The sequence below is a fragment of the Macrobrachium rosenbergii genome, chromosome 15 (genome assembly GCF_040412425.1).
Source record: "Macrobrachium rosenbergii isolate ZJJX-2024 chromosome 15, ASM4041242v1, whole genome shotgun sequence".
NCBI lineage: Eukaryota > Metazoa > Arthropoda > Malacostraca > Decapoda > Palaemonidae > Macrobrachium > Macrobrachium rosenbergii.
Window position 1 is genome coordinate 29,856,445 of NC_089755.1, and position 20,972 is coordinate 29,877,416.

At 43.3% G+C, this 20,972-nt stretch overlaps 1 long non-coding RNA gene across 1 annotated transcript in view; it reads right to left on the reverse strand.

The window, feature by feature from the left end:
- Positions 1-4,006: 4,006 nt before the first annotated feature.
- Positions 4,007-20,972, reverse strand: part of LOC136846495 (uncharacterized) — a 145,742-nt gene continuing 128,776 nt past the window's right edge. The window contains exon 2 of the long non-coding RNA XR_010855414.1: positions 4,007-4,233. This is a non-coding gene — a long non-coding RNA (uncharacterized lncRNA). The remainder of the gene's footprint in view (positions 4,234-20,972) is intronic.

Below are 20,972 nucleotides of genomic sequence, written 5' to 3' on the forward strand. Positions count from 1 at the left end.
TGTTCCAAACCTCTCCCTTCAGCCTGGCAAAACCAGTGTAGGGAGATGTCAGGTCCGGAGGATAGAACTCTAACTCTTCCACTCTCCTCGTGCCTAAACCCTCTATGGTAAGAGTACCTTCGTACTCGGGAGCATAAAGGGTGAGGCATGAGATTCCCTAGATCAAAGGGAGGGAGAGTGGAAGGGTCAGGAACAGAATGCCTAGAACGTTGTTGAGATTCCACCTTCTTCGAAAGAGACTGAAAAGAAGAAGCAAGACCAGACAGCTTACTGTCTACTCACGCGTCGATCTTCTCAAATCTCGTCGATTCTTTCAGGAACTGTTCAAAGAAATGAAGTGTATCCAAAGAAGGAGGAGGGGAAACTACCTGGCGTGATTGAGGCTCCGCCTGGGACCGGAAGGGGAGGCTGTACTCGTCGGCGGACGGGCTCGCCGTCCGTGCGCCGCCGGAGGGACCCCATATCGGCCTGCGGAGTAGGTAAGGTTTTCTTTTAACGGACTTCACCTTCGGGGCAATAGGCCCAGACGCGTGCCCGAAGGTATGAAGATTTAGAAGCCTTTAAAAAAAAGCAACAGAGGAAGAAGGAGAGTTAAACAGTGAAGAACCTGCCTCACTTACCCCCCTGCCTGATGCTCTGGGATAATGCTCGGAGACTCAAGGCGAGATCAAATTCGCCTTGCGGCTTCAGTGCCGCCGCTCAAAGCCGAACCGTCTGGAGAGGGCTGGGTCAACTCCCGAATCCCGGCAATCAGCGGGCAGCAACCTCGTCGGTGACAGAAGCTGTGATCAAGCGCCGGGAAAAAGGACATTACAAATGTCCTTCGAGTATGTAGGGATTGCCAGCTCCTACGTTGCGCCCAAAACCGCTAACCCAGACTTTAAGGGCCTGAATCGAAGAATCACGAGACTTGCGGTCAGCCTGCCGGAAGAAAAACATTATTGTGGTCTTACCGAAGGCGGAGGGAATCGATAAAAATGTAAATATTATAGTTGGCTAAGAAGGAAAGATGCATGATCACCTACCGAATCATCGATAGCCTGCTCGTAAAAGGCGTAGCAAACATCACATCCGTCAGGTGCCAAACAATAAGATCCCCTCGTGGACCGCACATCCGGTGAGACCGGCAAACTTAGTGGCGCTGGCCTGATGGAGGGCTGCGGAGCACCCTTCTTCTTGGCAGCGTACCACCTGTAAGAGTATGAGATTATTAGTACACTGTGTAAGGTGCGGAGTAGTGTGCGGAGCAACACAGTATTAAACCAAGGCGTGAAACCAGCGGAATGATCCGGGAGGTAACCTGGTAAAAACTCATACAAGCAAAAATAATAATAATAAAAATAAATCAAAATAAATATACGGAACTAGCGGATAACATGCCTTAAAGTAAGTGACGGATACAAAGTGAAATGAAATGGGAAGGTTAAACTGTCGGAGAAAAGCGCATTCCGGCAACTAAAAATAATATGAAACTAGCGATAACGGAAGACCGATAAACGCTAGAACGCGGAGCGGGAAGCAAGGAATGCGCTCCGATAGAAGACAGTAGTTAGCTAAGGTCAGGGAACGTCAAGAGCCCCGACGAAGACAGTCAGGCGGAAAGCTCTAACTGGCAACGAAGAAGGACTGAACCGGTGTGTCGCCAAATTAAGCGACACGCCGGAGAAGGCGTATGAAGGGGAGGAATGGGAACCCGAAGGAAGAACCGAAAAGGAACGACCAGAGAGTGGGAATGCACAATCCGGGCGTTCCGTGTCCTCCAGCCCACACGCTGACTGAGTCGTTACCCAGCAAGCGCGAGAAAGCAGGAGAGGAACAGGGACAACCTCCTCCAAGGGGATGGGGACAGGGAGATAAAGATGGCCAAAGATGGTGGACAGGGGAGGAAGCTCTCCGGCCACTAACAGTCCCCCCGGAGGAAGTACAAAGGTAAAGTCACGGACCGTGCCAAAGAGAGGCCAAACAATGTAGAGGAAGGGGGCACAGGCTATAGGCTAGGAAAAGGATGGGTCGACATGGCCAAAAACTAGAACTAACCTTAAGTAAATACCAAACTAGGGTAGGCTACATGAAGCCCCTCGCTATCCCAGCAACCAAGAGGCTCATTAGCCTATGCTTGAAACAGGAGAGGAAGCAACATGAGGTCCTCGCTATTCCAGCTTAACGAGAGGCTTATTAGCCTCATGAAAGCCGAAACAGGGGAAGGGAACATAAGGAGAAGACCTGGTAAAACTTAAGGAAAAGCGCCGCATGGAAAAAGCGAACACAAAACCCTAGAAGGGCATGTGAGCGGAAAGAATGAACGACCATCCCCCTTTTTACAGAAAAAAGGGGCACAGCTCTAACGCCCCAAAAAGGAAAACCAAAGCTAACACCAACCCATAAAGTAAAAATATATCAATACAAAACAAGAGGAGGACCATACCCAACACGATGTGGGCGTGAAGGGAAAATGGCCGCCTCGAAACAAAAAGAAACATCCATGATAATCATCAAATATCAAATGCATCCGAACACTGGGTTAAAGGAAAACAAAAAAACTTAAAAGTACAAACGTAAATAAAATTCCCAGAAGCTACGAGAAGGGAAGGGCAAAAATAAGGCATGTAAATGAATTGATAAAATGCGAATAGGCTCGAGGGAAGCCCGGCGCTAAACACCAGCCCTCAACTCGAAGCAAAGGAAACAAACGTTAGTCAAACAAAATCACTAATTAGACCTCATGAAAAGGAAAATGCTCCTAAACACGAAGAGGAACCGTGAAAAGATTGAAAAACAGGGCGACCCAAGATCACGAACCACGCATGGAGGTCACGTGAGGCCGTGAGAGGAGATCGAGACAGGCGTTATAAATCCCTTTAATTATTAAACTAAAGGGAAATAAGGAGCCTCAATCGCCTCAACTAAAACACGAAATATTGGTACTCAACTTAGGTGACGAAAGACCTTGTGAGAAGTCATAATGATGCAAAAAGGCACAAGATTAAAAGCACAACGAAAAAAAACGTGTGAACGATGGTGCTTGCTGAAATGGAATCACGGCTAGCAGTGTTTTGTGTGCTGTCCACGGGTGGTACATGGGTTTGTAACGGCACCTCCCTGTGGGACTTTTGACCTTGGGATCTCTATAGGATAAGGTTCCGTGTTTGTAGTTCACCCTTTTCCATACACGACTCCATCTGATGGAGCTCGCTCTGGGGGTAATAACTCAGCATTTCATTTAGCTTTCTCTGGTATCTAGCAACGGAATTACCTAGAAATAAGTGCTGAATGGACTTTTCATCGGCTGACACGGGACCCGATCCAGAAAAAGGTTTGCACATTGAATGCACACACTGAAAATATTACATTATCTGTAAACCTTCAATTTCAACTAAAGTTATGGACTGGTGCAGGTTAACTTCTACCCTAAAACTGACCATAAAGTTCTAGAACATTACTGAAAAAGTCTCATTCCTGATAAGCTATAAAATATTTTTAATAAAAAGGAACCTGAAAACCTGCGCACTAAAGTAAGCAAAGTGGAATGCATTTAAACCCTGTACTCCCTTTATATCTAAGCCAGCAACAAAATAAAACAGCTTGAGGAAACAACTTTGTGTAATCAAATCTGAAACAATGAGAAGTGACTCTTGGAAAAAATTAGTAAAATTCTATGATAATTTACCATTTCATGACAACTCATTAAACTTGGTAACTGAACCTTAACTTGCACATTAATGTGACCCTTACAAGTTGAGTCACCTAAGGCAAAACACTTCTTGCTTAAGGCAAACCTACATACACCACAAAAAGAGGTTTTCAGTCTTCTACATCCTCCAAGTATTTCCAGCAAAGAAGCTGCTGTGAACACTATAGCACTACATGTATCAAATCTGAAATGAAATTCCTCTAAATAAGTGACCTGAAACCTTGACAGTTGCTGCAGAATCTGATGAACCATCTGTTTCGTGCAGATTTGACTTTAGCAATAAAGGCTTCAGTAAGTCGCCTCATCCATTAAGTGCAAATGTTTGAAACCAAAACTACTTTTTCCTTATAAAAAAATAAACTATTACTTTACAACAGAAAATTTGTGTGTCAGCACATTCTTTAGACACTCCACAGAAGTTTTTTTTTTTTTTCAACTTGCCTGCGCATGCATCTAGGTCCCTGAGCACCCCTTGTGATAGTGTTAACCATTCCTGATGTTTTCTGTGCCATCTGCATGAGGGGCAGAGAGGAATGCACTATCTGTAAAGTAATGGATTTTCAATTAATTTAGACAATAAAATTAAGTGGGAAAGACTCTGCTTTGAAAATGACAGTGATTATCCTAAGTAAACTCTTAAACATCAGTTAAAAAAGGCTAAGGCATAAAGCTAATTCAGATAACAGTAAGAAAATCTCAGAAAACGAAGTGGTCATGAATCCTAAACTTTTTCAAGTAAAATCCTTACAAAACTAACCCTAAACAGCTAGAGACGACAAAAGTATTATTATTACCGTACATTAAAATAGTTTAACCAGACCACTGAGCTGACTATCAGCTCTCATAGGGCGACCCGAAAGATTAGGATGATATACCAGGTCTAGGCCAAGAACTGTGACCAAATAAGTCATTCGATGATGTGATGAATGAATGAAAGTATTTAAAATAAAAAACTGCATAAGGCATACGATTTTACACTGGAATACACACATACATTAAATACATTCACTCATGTTTCCATACATACATAAAAAAAGGAATACTAAAATTCAGAATTTATCATCTATCACCTAAACTAGATTGGAAATAAATTTAACAAAGGAAAACATAAAATAATGTCATAAATCATATTAATGGAGAAAGATACCAACACCAAACCTGGACAAAAACATTAAGAGGATGGTCGTCAACAGCCATGGGGCGACCTTCCTATAAATTTCCTCCGGGATGGCGTTAATGGCAATGTCTGCCTTCAACACCTCGTCAGTCAGGCCTGCTACCCTGAACTGCCCCTTGATCCTGTAGAACCATGACGCTGCGTTCTCCCTGGTGAATGGCGGCAGCCTTATGTTAAGGGCTGTCTTTGTTTGGTCAGGAGCCATCGTGTGGGGTACTGGTGTGGAAGTGCGCGCGGGAGAGGGTTGCAAGAGGGAGGTGATCTCATGTATATATTTGTATGTAGAATTTCCTGGCACTTTCACCAATATATATTTTATCACTGTATGTACATTATGTCTCTTGTTATTGATATTTAATTGACTGTTACACAAATTGCTCTCACTCAGCACGTGGGTCTCGGGAACCTGGGGTTGGGTACCTTGTTTCCGTCCGCACGCTGCTATGTATACCCTATGCCCAGGTAATAAATCAATCAGTGCCCAGTTGTTCTGTCTTCTTTGACCTACAAGTTAAGTAATGAAGAGACAGTACTTTTCAAATAACAAATAAAAGGGAACTGCCTGATAGACAAAATGACTGCCACAAAGACAGATAAAAGGGAACTGCCACAAAATAAACCAGGCAGATGATTACCACCCAATCTGGTCTTTAATGTCCTCCAAAAATAACCCCCAGGAAAAAAACCAACAACAAGGCTGACATTACAGACTTTAGCCAAAGAGTACCTCATTGAAAAATAGGGCTCTCACAGGTTGGAACAAGCACCTGTAAGTTGTCATCTTTTGAGACAAGGCAGTTATGGTAAGTCACATGCAAGAAAGCGAATTAGGATGCCATCTAGTGAAGGTCAATAACCTGAGAAGATGACTAGATTGAATTCTTTTGCTACAGTATCTACTTACTTCTTGGTTTACGCTGCTCCACTCTTAGCAATAGAGGTCAAGTGAAATAAGACTTGTCTTTCACTACAGGATCTACTTACTTCTTGGTTTACACTGCTCCACTCTTAGCAAAAGAGGTCAAGTAAAATAAACAGACTTGTCAAGACATTTAAGCCATGCACATTGAAGACTTGTGCACAAACTTGTACCTATGTGGCAAATTTTACAGAAAATACTGAATTACGGAGCTGCAAGCTTAGCAGGAAGAGTAGTACAAGACACCAGAACATGTGCTTGTGTGACCCCATCTTGAATGGAGGGAAGGGAGGAAGAGGTGGTGAAAAAGGAACCAAAACTTAGAAATAAAAGAGAATGTGTTTGCTGTAACACAGCAGTGCAAGACAATTTCCTCAGTGGTAGGTATGGCCAAGAATCCTCAATTAGCTCAAGTGCTTCAAGCAAAGAGTTGCAAAATATGGACATATGTGAATATTTAAAGACTTACCTTTTGCATCAGGAAAAGTGTTCTAGTACCTAATTTTAAAGAAAATCCAACTTCAAACTGCCTACATTAAGATAAATTTTCCGTTTAAATATTTAGCCAAAACACACCGTGCCCTGTTACTTGCAGAGCGAGGGTGAAGAAACCACAAAGGTACTTTATTCCAAAAATAAATTTAAAAAATAAATGAAATCTTCTACAAACACATGAAAAAAGTGCAAGTACAACTTTCATAGCACAGACAATTAGTACAAAAATAATTGTTACCAAATAACTGGAAAAAACATCTTTTGGTAAGGATTTCCACCCTATTGGAATACCTTTTTGAGAGAGTAAGAGAGAGAGAGAGACTGCACATTTTTATTAATAGCTCTTCTCTTCTCTCATGTATCTTTTTTGCCTTCATTAATTCTTAAGAGCCTTTGTCTTCATAAGTCACTTAGGGGAATACGGATTGTCGTCTCTTGTAACACTTTCTCTTAGATTTGTTAATTGAAAGTAATAACATGTTCAAGGAAATTCTTCCATCAGCCTCCGAACTCTTCACCAAACCCAATTGACAATATCATCTATACTGTGTAACCCCCACCACCACCACAAACAGTTTATCATACTCTTCTCTTTTCCCTTAAAATTCCTTATATCACCTGTTCTTTCACTACTCAACATCAGTATATGCTGGACAATGATGATGGGCACCTGTACATGACTACACTTATACCAAAACACTCAATTCTCTTATGTAAGTACCTCTTTCCATGATCTTGCAGAGTAACATTCATTCATAAAGTCAGCCACACCTTCTCCAAAAGCGTATGTTCCAGACTGATTATCCCTGCATTCGTGTTTCATACGTAATCTATAACCAGCACCTTTTCAATACCATCATCTTCAACACTTCATATGCTTTACCCCTTCATCACTCATGGGTCCCAGTTTCTCAGCAAACACTCCTAGCACTTCTGCAGGTATACAAAACATGTTATGGCCTTGTAATTCCTGCACTTTCACATAAGTGCTTGTTGGTTCTGTCCATTCCTTACGAATTTATAACTCAACACTGTACTACTTTTATCCAAGTCTACCATACAATCATAATTTCACCACAGTCCATCGTCTCATCCCCTTCCACTGTTGATACTTTCCATTCTTTGTCAATCTGTGTTCAGAGAGAGTGGGTCAGCACTAACAACCAATAAATGTTTATACTCTCACTTGCTCTAGCAAGTCAAAATCACTAACTCTTCACCACTGAATCCACCAACAGAGAATTAAATTGAATATAGAAATTAGGTCAAAGGCCAAGCATTGGGATATGAGGTCATTCAGTGCTGGAAAGGAAATTGAGAGTAGGTAGGTAGGTAGGTCTGAAAGGTGTAACAGGAGGAAAATGTTGCAGTTGTACTATGAAATGTTTGTTAAGAGGTGGTGGATAGTGAGATGGAAGAAAGATAATATGAATGGAGGTACAGTAGGAGTAATGAAAGAGGTTGCAGCTAGGGGACGAAGGGTCGCTGCAAAGAACCTTTAGTAAGGCCTACAGTACACCGCATGAGGTATGCCAACGGCACTAGCCCCCTACGGGGCCACCAACAATATTAATGTGTACTAAACAACAATATTCAGCTCGCATGTGTCTTTATGTTTATAAAAAATAAAACAAGCATTGGGCAAGGGATACTTCTGTCTCACTTAAAGTCCAACCATGACTGTAAATACAAACACCACAAAACTTACGAATGGAATAAAAACTGTAAATACAAACACCACAAAACTTATGTATGGAATAAACAAAGATTTGGAAATGAATTTCTGTAATCTAGTAAAAACATTTGAATGCATTAACTCAATTTAGACATCTTCGCTTATCAGCTTCCTTATTATGATGGGTGTTTGCTAGGCTACAAATTTAGACGTGATGTATTTTGCATATAAATATCTAGTTTAAAAAGCTACTGTATATTGTCCTTGCCACTTGTCAAATTTTGTCACTCACCACGAGACTAGACCACCAAGTTGAGGGACTACTGTGTTGTTTTACAAAAATTTAATACTTGAAGTCCAAATGCATAGTAAAATTGGTGCAAGAAAACAGTATATATGACCAGTACAAAAAAGCTACATAAGCATTTAGCTACAGCAAAACTTTCATAATCAGCCTTTGACTTCACATTTTTACTGTTTCCAAGTCATTATGGGTTAGGGAGAAGTTCCGGTTGATGCTTCAAACATTTCTTTTATATTAGAACTGTAATCTATCTATATATATATAAATGGATGCAAGGATGTTCCAGCATAACACTGCAATGCATTGAACAATTTCAACAAAACTTGGTATACATATGACTTACTATCTGGGAAAGAACACCGAGTTTTCAAGTTCGCCGAGATGAACAGTGACATTCCCAATGCCCTTGAATCCAAGTTCAGCCCTGATAGGAAGGGAGATTATATAAAACTGGCCATAATTTTACCAGGCTCCCAGATCAAGATTTCAAGTTTGAGTTAACAATTTACCAGACTTACAGGGAACAGAAATCTTCGTATGTTCAAGTTTTCAAGTCTGAATATTCCTAACTTCATTATGATCAATATCGCTTATTTTACCATTAATCAGTGTGACACTTTATCATCATCAGTATTTGTAGTTTAGTTAAACCACCATGTTCAAAATATGCTCCCAGGGCTGCCCCTATATGGCTTCTTTCTTAAATATGGGGAAAGTTTAATTTGCCAAGTCAGTTTTAAAGACAATAATCAAATAACTTGAAAGTGCTTTTGAATCTGTCAAAGTGTCATGGATGATTTGCCCATGGCCAGTCATTTATACCTAAATTTTAATTCAAAATATAATACATTTTCTACGCTGGTGTTCAGAATCAAGAGAGATGATTACAAGGCCTTGGGATGAGCTATAACATGATTTACATTACATCAAAACAATAGCCTACTACTGGAGCAATGGCAAATGTTATTCCAGAAACAATAGCAGACCAAAACCATTTTATGTCGTTTCAAAACCTGATTCTGCTTTAACTTTGCTTGACAGATAGTGACAACTCATCAGTGGACAACAAAAAGCAAAATGAAGTTGTCAAGTTATAGTTTGGTGGTATCAGTCCTCCCAGAGGCTATAGCCTCTCAGTCTGATGTCAGCCGGGTAACCACCCCCATGACGTCACTCATGGCAGTAACCATCTAGTAGAGTGTCTCACTATGCGCCCCTTGACAGGGAGCAAACTCTGGTCCCTGAGTTTAAGAGGTACTAGCCAGATTCTCTTGTCTCTGGCAAAACCGATGCATTGTAATGTGAATGTTGTTATATTCTTGAAATTTGCTGGAGTTCTCCTGGTTGTTCTTGACAAGAATGACCTTGATGAGACTTTCCGACTCGTCCTGCACGAACAGAGCTTTCCCTCGAATGACCTGCAATGAGGGAGAAATATGTCAAAACTTTGCTCATCTAACTTAAGAAAAAACACCCAAGACTTTGATATTTTATTGTCTTTTTTGTAGATGCATCTTTTGTTCTTCAAATCTCGGCATTAACATTTAACATTGAAGAATTCTACTTTTTAATACTGACTGTTCAGATAGATCATCACTAGAGTGGCCATAAATTTAACAAGCAAGCATCCACTTAACATAATATTCATGCTTGACAAGAACTGTAAAAATGACAATAACATGAAATATGAGATACATAATCATGCAAAAAAAAAAAAAATGAGAAATAAGAAAAATTAAGGCAGTTGTATATGTCAATTAAATATAGACTCCCTTCCAACCCAGGGCATCACCACCTACAACTGCAACTCTGCCCTGTGCAATTTCTACATGATCTGAAGACTTGGTCTTCAATCATTGCTACTTGTCTGTGCAGGCTACTTCAGTATCCAATGCTTCTCTGAATATCTGTTCCCTATCCACTTATCACGCTGCTATGAGTTTATCTTCTAGCCTCTGGACACATCATCTCACCACTGCCTCAATATAGAATTTAGGTCAAGGCCAAGCACTGGGACCCATGAGGTCCATTCAGCACTGAAAGGGAAACTGACAGTAAGTTTGAAAGGTGTAACAGGAAGAAAACTTGCAGTTGCACTGTGACTCAATTGTTAGGAGAGGGTTGTGATAGTGGTGCGAAACAATGAGCAGGAAGACAAATACTGCTAGTTTACTGATGAAGCGATCCGCTTATAAAGTGGCGTGCAGACGTCTGCATATAACGCAGACCGCGGGTACAAAGATTTACAGGTGACCTGAGGTCAAACTATTTCTCTACAAAAACAGGACAGGTACATACAGAAAACATGATGATTAACAATGTCTGGTCTGTTACAAAATACTGTTGCCTATATAATGCATGGTCCTTAGACAGAATAAAAATATACAATTCACAATAATGATAATAATTTTTGTTAGACCCGACCTAGGTCGAATGTAAAACACCCGCAGAAAGCGGGGCGTTCATTACAGAAAACATTGAGTGGGGACTTGACAATACTCCCCCCAAGAGCGTAGGTAACGTCCTGATCAAAGCAGTATCTGCTGGGGCGATGGAGGGCCCCACTCTCGATGTCAACTGGAGGGTGGTGGCCTCCGCCCGCCCCTCTGGAGGCGGTGTGTTGGGAGTGCCTCCCTGTCTGGTTTAGGGGTTTTCAAGGGGCGCCCGACATTTCGTGCACATGGGGCTGGCCGGGGTTGCTATCCTGTGGGAAACAGGAGTCGCGACATCGTCCTCGGAATGGAGCTATGGCGGTCTCTCGATATCAGTCTTCCCTTCCGTGGACGGCTACCCAGAATGCCTTTTGTCCCTTGCAGGCACAAGGAAGGTCCTCTGTAGGGCCTGGTTAAGTGTGGCCGCATAGCGTGGTCCCTGACAAAGATGTGGGTGGCGGAGGGCAGACCGGGAGGCATGAAGGGGGACGTCCTGTCGGTGTATGTCCTCTGGCAAGGGACGAACTTCCTAACCCTGTCACGGAGCCTCTGCGTTGCTATGTCGTCCCTGTCTTCTGCGACGAGTTCTCCCGGGACTACCAGGATCTCCCCGTAGACTTTTTCTGCTGAGGAGGGGTCGCCGTTGGCTCTGGGGGCGGTTCTCAATCCAAGGAGGACCCAGGGCAGCTGGCATTTCCAATTCTCAGAGGTGGTGCAATGAGCCATGAGGGACGCCTTCAGGGACCTGTGGAACCTTTCCACCATTCTGTTGGCTGCGGGGTTGTAGGCAGTGGTGCTGTGATGAGTGGTCCCCAGCATGCGTGCCAGGGCAATCCACAGCTCGGATAGGAAAGCAGGACCTCTGTCTGTCGTTATGTGGTCCAGAACACCGAACCGGCTGATCCAGCTGGAGAGGAGGGCTTTTGCGGACGCACTGGAGGTGACTTCTTCCGTGGGCGTAGCTTTGGGCCACCTGGTGGAGTGGTTGACGACTGTTAGAAGGTATCTTGCTCCTCCTGATGGGGGAAGAGGACCCACCACATCGATGTGGATGTGCCCGAAACGTCTCTTCGGCTGGGGAAACTCGCCCACCCCAGACTCGGTGTGCCGCCCTACTTTGCTGGCCTGACACAGCATGCATTGCCTTGCCCAGGCCGTTGCGTCCTTCCGTATGCCGTGCGAGATGAACTTCTTCATCAGTAGCCTGGCTGTCGTCCTTCCGGAGGGTGGGATAGGCCGTGGACGACATCGAAGACCAGCCGACGTCGGGAGGCGGGCACCAGGGGGAGGGGGCAGCCAGTGCTCAAGTCACTCAGCAGTGTTGACCCTCCAGGGCCGAGGGGCACGTCCTCCCACTTCAGCGACATGATGGCTGTTGTGCGGTAGGCTGGGGTCTCTGGGTTGGTGGCCTATTCGTGAGCGAGGTCCTCGTAGTCCATCCTGAGCTGCACTGCGTCACTCTCGATCCTCGAGAGGGCATCGGTTACTGGGTTCTTCCTGCTGGGGAGGTATTTGATGGTGCAGGTGAACTCCGCGACGGCTGCGAGGTGCCGCTGCTACCTAGAGGACCATGCGTCCCCCAGCTTCGTGAAGGTGTGGACCAGCAGCTGGTGGTCAGTCCAAATCGTGAAGGGCGTACCCTCCAGGAGGAACTTGAAGTGACTTACTGCCTGGTATACTGTGAAAAGTTCCCAGTCGAAGGTGCTGTAGCGGGACTTGGTGGGGCTGAGCTTCCTGCTGAAGGAGGCGATGGGCTGAGGGGTCCCGCTGATGACTTGTTCCAGGACGGCTCTGCAGGCGACGTTGCTGGCGTCCGTCATCAGCCAGAGGGGAGCGCTGGGGTCCTGGTCGGCCAAAGATGTTGCCTTGGCGAGGGCGGCCTTCGTCAGAAAGAAGGCCTTCTGCCGGTCGGGGCCCCACACTAAGGTCTTTGGACGACCCTTGAGGACCTCCTGTAGTAGTTGACCATTCCGAGGAATTCTTGTACAGCCCTGATGGAGGTAGGGGTGGGGAACTTCTGTTCTCCGACCTTGACGGCGTAGGTGTTCCTGGGGATATCTCGTGGCCAGGAATTCCCACCTCCCTTAACGCCCGAAGGTGCGCGTAGAACCTGGCGATGAGGCCACTCCTCTACAGGCGCTGCAGGACCTTCGGATGTCGCAGGCGTTCCTTCTGGGATCTGGAAAAAATCGGGATATCATCGACATAGCAGACACAAGAAGTCCAGGTCCGCAGGATACTTGTCATCAGCCTCGGAAGGTCGCGCCAGCGTTCCTCAGGCGAAGGTGGAGGCGGCGTAGGACTGAAGAAGCGTGGCGATAAACGATTTTAGAGGATGTCTTCTGGCGCTGCACTGGTACCTGAAAATATGATTTTAAACTCTAACTCTGAGAATATTTTGGCCCTGTGGAAGAGAGGCCGTTAGTTCCTGCATGTTGGTGAGGTGATGAAGACCGGGTTCTGTAGCGAGGTTGAACAGCTGTAGTTTGCTGTAGGGCCTCCAGGTGCCGTCCGCTTTCTGCACACCATGTGAAAGGGGAGGCCCACAGGCTGGGAGCCTTACTGCATATGCCCATCCTTTCATCTCAGCAGGCCTTCTTGGCTCAGAGAGAACCCTGTGGGAATATCGGAACTTCACGTGTCAGGGGCCCCTTTGTTTTGATGTGATGGTATATCCCATGTTTGGCAGGAGCCCCGGGCACCTGGCGAAGCTCGGGTTTGAAGACTTCTGGGAATTCCTTCAGGAGGGAACCATACTGGTGGGGCGCGATGGAACAGATGGCGGGCTCCCTGGGGCCCGGCGACAAGGGCAGGGACTGGCAGGACTCGGTGTCCAGCAGGTGTTTGCGGCCAATGTCGACTGCCAGTCCAAAGTGGGCGAGGAAGTCCGCATCCAGGAGCAGGGGTCTAATGTCCGTGACGATGAACTTCCACCTGTACCTCCGGCCAAGGATGGAGATTGACAGGAGCTTGGTGCCACAGGAGAGGATGGGGGGCCTGTTGGCGGCCATCAGGGAGACAGTCAGGTCCGGCGGACGTGTGCGGTCCTCTCTGGAAGGCGGGAACACTGACTGCATGGCTCCGGTGTCGATCAAAATCATCCTGCCAGAGATGGTGTCGCGGATGTAAAGCTGGTGCGGGGCCTGGGTGTTTCAGTTGCGGCCATGGCAGCCTGTGGCAAATTATTGCCACTCCTTTGGAAGGAAGAAAAGGCAGGGGGCTTCGCATTTCTGGGCAGCTTTCCCGAACCTCTGGTGGTAATAGCAAAGCCCCAGCCTCTCCTTCTGCTGGTGGGATGCCTTCCTCTGGCCAATGACGTTGATGCCCTCTGTGGTGGGGTCCTTCGGCTGGAGGCAGTTGATGGGGTGTGCCGGCGTGGACACCTGCCTTGCTGCCTTCGTGGAATCCATCAGCTGCTGCGCCACCCTGATCAGGTCCTCGACCGGCAGGGTGTATGCCTCTGTAATCTGCCCATGGACCTCTGGCGAGTGGCTGCACTTGGGAATCTCCCTCGACAGGCTGATTTCTTTGCCTGCTGCTGTCAGTCTTGGGGAGGTGGTCCTGGAGGGCCACCCACGTTTCAAGGGTTTCCCTCCTGCCGGGAGTTGGCGAGGTCAGAGCGCGGGCAGCACTCTCACAGGAGCAGGTCTCGACGAGCGTGGCTTTTAAGTCCTGGAAGGTGGCGGGGCTCAACGTCGTCATTAACCATGGGGCGATCTTCATGTATATCTCCTCCAGGAGGGCGCTGATGGCGATGTCCGCCTTCAACACCTCGTCAGTTAGGCCTGCTACCCTGAATTGCCCCCGACCCTGGTAAAACCAGAGCATTGCGTTTTGATGGGTGAATGGCGGCAGCCTTATGCTGAGGGCCGCCTTTGGTTGGTCTGCCAGGGGGTCATTGCGCAGGGTGCAGGTACCGGCATGGAGGAGTGTGCGGGAGGCGTCTGCCTCCGAGAAGTTTGCAGTAATTTGTATGTGGTTGGGAATGTCTGCATCCTTGCTCATTCCGCGCACTCTCACTTGGAGTGTGAGGGAACACTCGCATCAATACTGCGGCAGGGTGTGCGTGTGGGTCACTGTGGCACTGACTGCTGACCGCGGTTCGATGCGCCGAAAGCTTTGTTAGAGCACCGTAGTTAGTCTGTTAGGGGCCTGGGTTCGTTCATCGGGCCAAGACTTCGCCGTTTGGGCCCGTTAATGGCTTCTGGGAACCACTCCGGGGATCATCACTGTGAGAGAGGTGCGAAATAATGAGCAGGAAGACAAGTACTGCTGGTTTATTGACGAAACGATCTGCTTATAAAGCGGCGTGCGGACGTCTGCGTATAATACAGAGACCACGGGTACAAAGATTTACAGGTGACCCGAGTGTATGATGTAATCATAATTATTTATAATTGTGTATTTTGTTTGTAACATTATATAATACAGAAAATTAATGTTAAACAAATTATGAATAATATTAAAAGCAGTTAATGCGCAAAGGTGATGATATTTTGTTGAGAATCAGGAGGTGGTAGTAGCTGCTGGCGTTTTCTGTGTGTGTGTGTTGACCAGGTGTCGGTTGGCCTCCCTAGCCGGTGTGCAAATGTAGGCAGATTCCTGTTTTATTTATTTGGAGAGTTAATACGTCCAGGTGTACTGCTTGAGGTGTGGCCAGCATTGCAGTTAAGCATGTGTGGGAGTTTGATATGGAGCGCCAAGATTACAAATTGCTGTATTAATCATATGTACCTATATTTTATGAAGGATTTGGAAATGTTATGGCAGGATATCCTGTAGGTTTGTATTTGTAATGGAGTTAGTGTTATTGCTGTTATTGTACAATAGACTTAACACATTTTATATTTGATTTTACAGATATTGCTGTGATGTTTTGCATATTTTATTAGGATTACATTTTGAGTGTCTGTTGTTTAACAATTTGGGGTTTGTTTTAATTTGGAATCTTGTTTTACAGGCTGAGATATTACTCAAGTATTCATGTGGCACTTGGTGACTTTGTATCTACCCGATCCATACAATTCAGCACCTGCTACCCTTGGTTGAAGGAACTTTGATTGGACATTCTACACATCCCTGCTAGTCAAGATGGATCGAGCCAAGACAGTGCGTACATCAGCGAGGAGGAAATTCAACCGAGCCCTGAAACTGTTTGACGAGAGTGTGAAGCAAGACGACTCGACAGAGATTTTGAAGCCTGCATTTGATGAGGTGTGACGCCTATAAGAGGTTAGAAAATGCTAATGATGATTTTATTTCGTGCATTGATGAGTCTCGCAAAATTATGTTAGCCTAAAATCGGCTGAGGATTATATAATTGAAGTGTATAGGTTGAAATGTAAGGCACATTCTCAAGTACTTGCGAAAATAGACAGTGAAAAGGGTAAGCAAAAAACAGACAACACGAAGTTTATAGTTAAGAAGCTTGAACCTCCTAGATTTGATGGACAAATAAGACTGTACCCATCCTTTAGAAAGGACTTTGACAGATTAATGATTAAGAACTATGGGGGAGGATCCATGTCATAGAAAGCCTTAGTGTTTGTTAAGCGAGAGCCTTGAAAGTGTTGCCCAGGGTTGATATTGATTTCCATAAGATGATGGTAGACTTGATGAAAAATTTGGAAATGTAACAAGGTGGTGGACTCTGTTTTGTGTGAGATAAAGAGCAGCCCTTAAGCCTGTGCAGGAAAGGCAACAACAAAAACTTATTGGAATTGGTGAATACTGTGGAGAGGATGGCTTGATATGTGTAAGCTAGATCTTAAATCAGAAATGAATAAGACTACTGTAATTAGCTTAGTAGAAAAGCTCTTACCCCAACATTGAAAAGGGAATGGGTTTTAAAAGCTAGTGAGTCCCAGAGTGAGAAGGAATTTGGAAAATGATTAGAATTTTTAGAAAAGGAAAGGAAGGTAATAGAGTATGTGCAGGAAGGAGTGAGGTCAAGTACAACCACTGATAGGGCAGCAGTGCACAGTGCGACTCATGAGGATCACTGTTATTCAGATAACTTGAATGAAGCGATTAAAGCGGTTAGAAAACCAAAGAGTCACAACAACAACAACAATTAAATGAATGTTGTAGCTTATAGACAGAATTGTTTCAAACATCAAGTCAAGCTAGAATTAGACCTAACATGTCACCTAACATTAATAAAGACTGTTGGTTTCATGGTACAGCTTCCTACTTTACTGGTTCATTCAGTTCAGTCTTGGATAATAAATCTAAATATGAGCTGTTAAAGCAATGAAGTCGCTTCATCTGCTTACGAAAGGACATGTCAGTAGTGACTGTTTAGAACAGAGTTATGTTATGTTAAGATCAAAATAATGAAGTATCACGGCAGACCTCGCCACCTATTCTGCATTCTTTGTTTGTACAAATTATTTCACCAGTCAGTACAGGGATCTGATGCTTATTGTCGAGGAGGGTATTGTTGAGATTGGACATATGCAGAGTAAAGGGCAAAAGGTGGCAACATTGTGGGATCCAGGTTCAAATTTAACCATGATTACGCATCGGATGGTAAACAAGTTGGGTTTGAGAGGTAAAGATGTAAGTCTCACTGTAACTAAAGTTAGAATAACTTAGCTGTTTGACAGTAAAGTTTTAATGTGCCAGTGATTTGACAGGTACTAGATGGATTCATGAAGCGTGGTATCAATGAAATTACATCCTGACATTGCGAATTTGACACCACATTGATATGATTGTTTTGGTGTAGAGGAGTGGAAAAATTTGTGACCCAGCAGGCAGTGGATTTGTTAATTGGGCGTGGATCACAGTAGCATGATACCTCAAATTAGTTAGAACCATTGTTACCTTACAGTTAATGCAAAACAATTTTAGAATGTGTGTAAGATGTTCATATCCAGTTATGAATAGAATATGAATTTTAACGATGTCTTAACCAGGGTGAGCAAACTTTTCAGTGTAAGGGCCATTAAAATAAAATTTTACTGGGCATATAGTATATTTTCCAGTATAATTGATATCTAAAATAGCCAAAATATGGTTTTCAAGCGAAAATGCAATAAATTTTCATTTATTAGCATTTTAAAGTACTGTAGACTAGAGGATTCCCATGAAACGCATTTATTTAGAAAAAAAAATTTATTTGAAATAAAAGCAAAGTAACTCTGTTTAAGAAATAGAAAAATAATATATTTTTATTAATCAATAATTTAGAGTAGAACTTCAAGATAAACATATAAATTAACTAAAATATATTTCTATCTTAGGAGAAACTTCACATGAAGCATATTGTTTGAAAACAAAATTAACTCAATTTAAAATAAAATATTTTTTATTGATATTTTAAAGCAGTAACTTCATAAAACATAAAGGGATTTTGACAAGGAAAATCTATTTCTGGAAGAGAGGGACCGTGTCACCGGTGAAAAGTCCATTCTGCACTTATTTCTAGGTAATTCCGTTTGCTAGATACCAGAAAGCTAAATGAAATGCTGGAGTTACCACCCCAGAGCTGACTCCATTAGATGGAGTCGTGTATGGAAAAGGAGTGAACTATAAAAACACGGAGACCTTATCCTATAGAGATTTAAAGTCAAAAAGTCCCACAGAGAGGAGTGCAATTACAAACCCATGCACCACTACGCGGACCAGTACACAAACCACCGCTAACCTCATTCCATGAAAGCATCACCCCACCAGAATGATGTTTACTATGGGGGGACAGGCACATGACAGAGGTGGGTCTACTGGGTGACCACCCTCTCCAGAAATAGATTTTTTCCTTTATGTAATCACTTTGGATCGGGTCGTGTCAGCGATTAATTAACAGAGAAATAAATATCATTCTTAAACTGTAGAGATAACAAAATGTAAGAGGAACAGAAGTAAAGGTCTGCCAAAAAAGAATACACAGTACTTTAGCAATAATAACAATAATGTACAAATGAAACTGATGGGAGCTTAAAATTAACATGCAACATAAAAAATATACTTAAACAAAATATAACTATACAAAACTGAAAACATTATAACATAAATGTGTCAATTAGACAAAAATACAGATAACACGGTCAGGTTAGAAAGACAAGGCAGCACTATTGAGCTATGAGGATAACTGAGAAGTGGGCAAATTGACTGGGAATCAGAAAGGGAACCAGAGGGAGGGACAACGTTCCTGCAGCGACTACTGAATTTAAGAGCTTCTAAGGATTTCAAATGGTAGCGTTTGAAAACCAAAGGGTGGCTTCCAACCAGTGTATTTGGTAAGATCAGTAGAAATTCATGCCAATGGAAGTAGTTAATGGAGGTGGCCACAGCTCTAATATCATGAACTCTTGGGACTGAGTTAGGATTAGCCTGCTTGATAAAGTAAAGGATTTGTTGTCTAATAGCAGATAGACAAACAAAGTAGCTCAGCAACTGAGCAACAGAAGGATCAAAATGACTCAGTAAGAATGATGCAACTGACTGCAATCATTTACCAGTTTGTTGAAATTAGGTGTCAAGTTGCTTGTACTGATTCTTAACACTGACTGAAGATTTGAGTCTGTGAGAAGTGACCTGTTCTTTGACTTGTGTAACTTTCAATATAGAAAAAGTCTGCTCATATAAGATGATGCAAATATCACAAACATCTTTCTTACAAAATTTTTCAGATTTTTAAACTTTTCTGAGTGCGAGATGCAAATAAAACTCGACCAGTGGTTTATTTTCAAAGAGCCTCTTTAAAAGAGTTGTCGGCTTACCAGAATCAATCAGTTCACCTGCAGTTCTTCAGCAGCTGTTTCAACGTCACAGGCAAAAGGTGAGCTGAGCAAATCAAACTGCCCTTCAATTGCCTTGAAATCAGCAAATCTTCTGATAAATTCATCTCTTAGAGCCATCAACTGGGAACTGTATTTGTCTGATAGTGCTTGTGTAACAGTTTGAGTTTTCAACAGGAAAATGAACAAAGAGTTTTATCTTTAAGCTGCTTGGCAAAAAGTTGAAGTTTCGATTGAAACGCTTTCACTTCCACATACAATTCATGTGCAAATAAACCTTTGCCTTGTAGTTTTGTGTTTAACTCATTCAGCTTTTGCATAATGTCTACAGCAAATGCAAAATCACAAACCCATTCGTCACACTCCATTTCCCTTAAAAAGTCACAAGAAATGTCTTTCATATTAAAAACATGACAACCTCTTCTTTAACGTCCACATCCTCTTCAGTACTTTCCCCATACTTAACCATCGGATATTTGTGTGGTACAGCATCAGTAAAAATCAGCCTCGATATCTTCCAGAGCTTGGTGCCTGTGATTCCAGTCCCGTGCTCTTATTGGTTCACTTGCACGCACCACTGGATCCCGCATAACGTGTTTGAGTTTAAAAGATGATCTACAGAGCTTTCTTGATGTATGATGCAGTGAAAAGACAATATTTACTGTGCGATGGAAAATCTTCTTGATTTATCATTCATCAGGTCACAAAGGCCACAGTGTTTGCCTATAATTGAAGGAGCACTATCAGTTGTAATACTTGCCAATGTATCAGGCTTAATCTAGACCCTGATTAGACTGTTAATGACACTATTGTATAAATCTTTTTCAGTAACAGTGTCTTTGAGACTCCATAGATAACAATTCCTTTGTAATTTCAGGAAGTTTCGTCAATTCCTCTATTCTCGTAATTTAAGGCAGCATCCTGAATGTCATTACTCTCATCTAAAAGCAATAGAAAACCCTGAAAACTAACACTGCAGCTGGCTAACACCTGTTCTTGAATATTCATTGCAATTGCATCTATCTGCAATGAAACGTGTTTACAAACTAAAATATTTAACACATACTTACCTATTAGTTACATATAGCTTTAGTCTTTGGCGTCTGACAAAGGAAATTCAAGCGGCAGCACTCCAGTCGAATATCGGGTGATCGCCCTTACCACCTGCCCTCTGTCGAGGTACTAGGAACTATTCCAACATGCTTCAGAATAGTACACCTGTCCCCGTGAGAGGAGGGTGGGCTTTCGTATATGTAACTAACAGGTAAGTATGTATTTTAAACATTATTTTAGAGAATAAAAATGTCGAACACAACACATACAACATATTGATTACCTTTCTCTTGATTGACACCTTTAGAGGTGGGGCAATGACAGCTAAGAAAGAGTTGTTGGAAACATTAAGGTTATTAATGTAGAAAATTTCTTGGATTCCTCACTGCTAAGGTAGCTGATTCCACAGTTACTGCCTCAGTAACCTGCTATCCTCAAGAGCAACCCATGGAATTATAATGACCTGGTGGCAGATTGCTTAA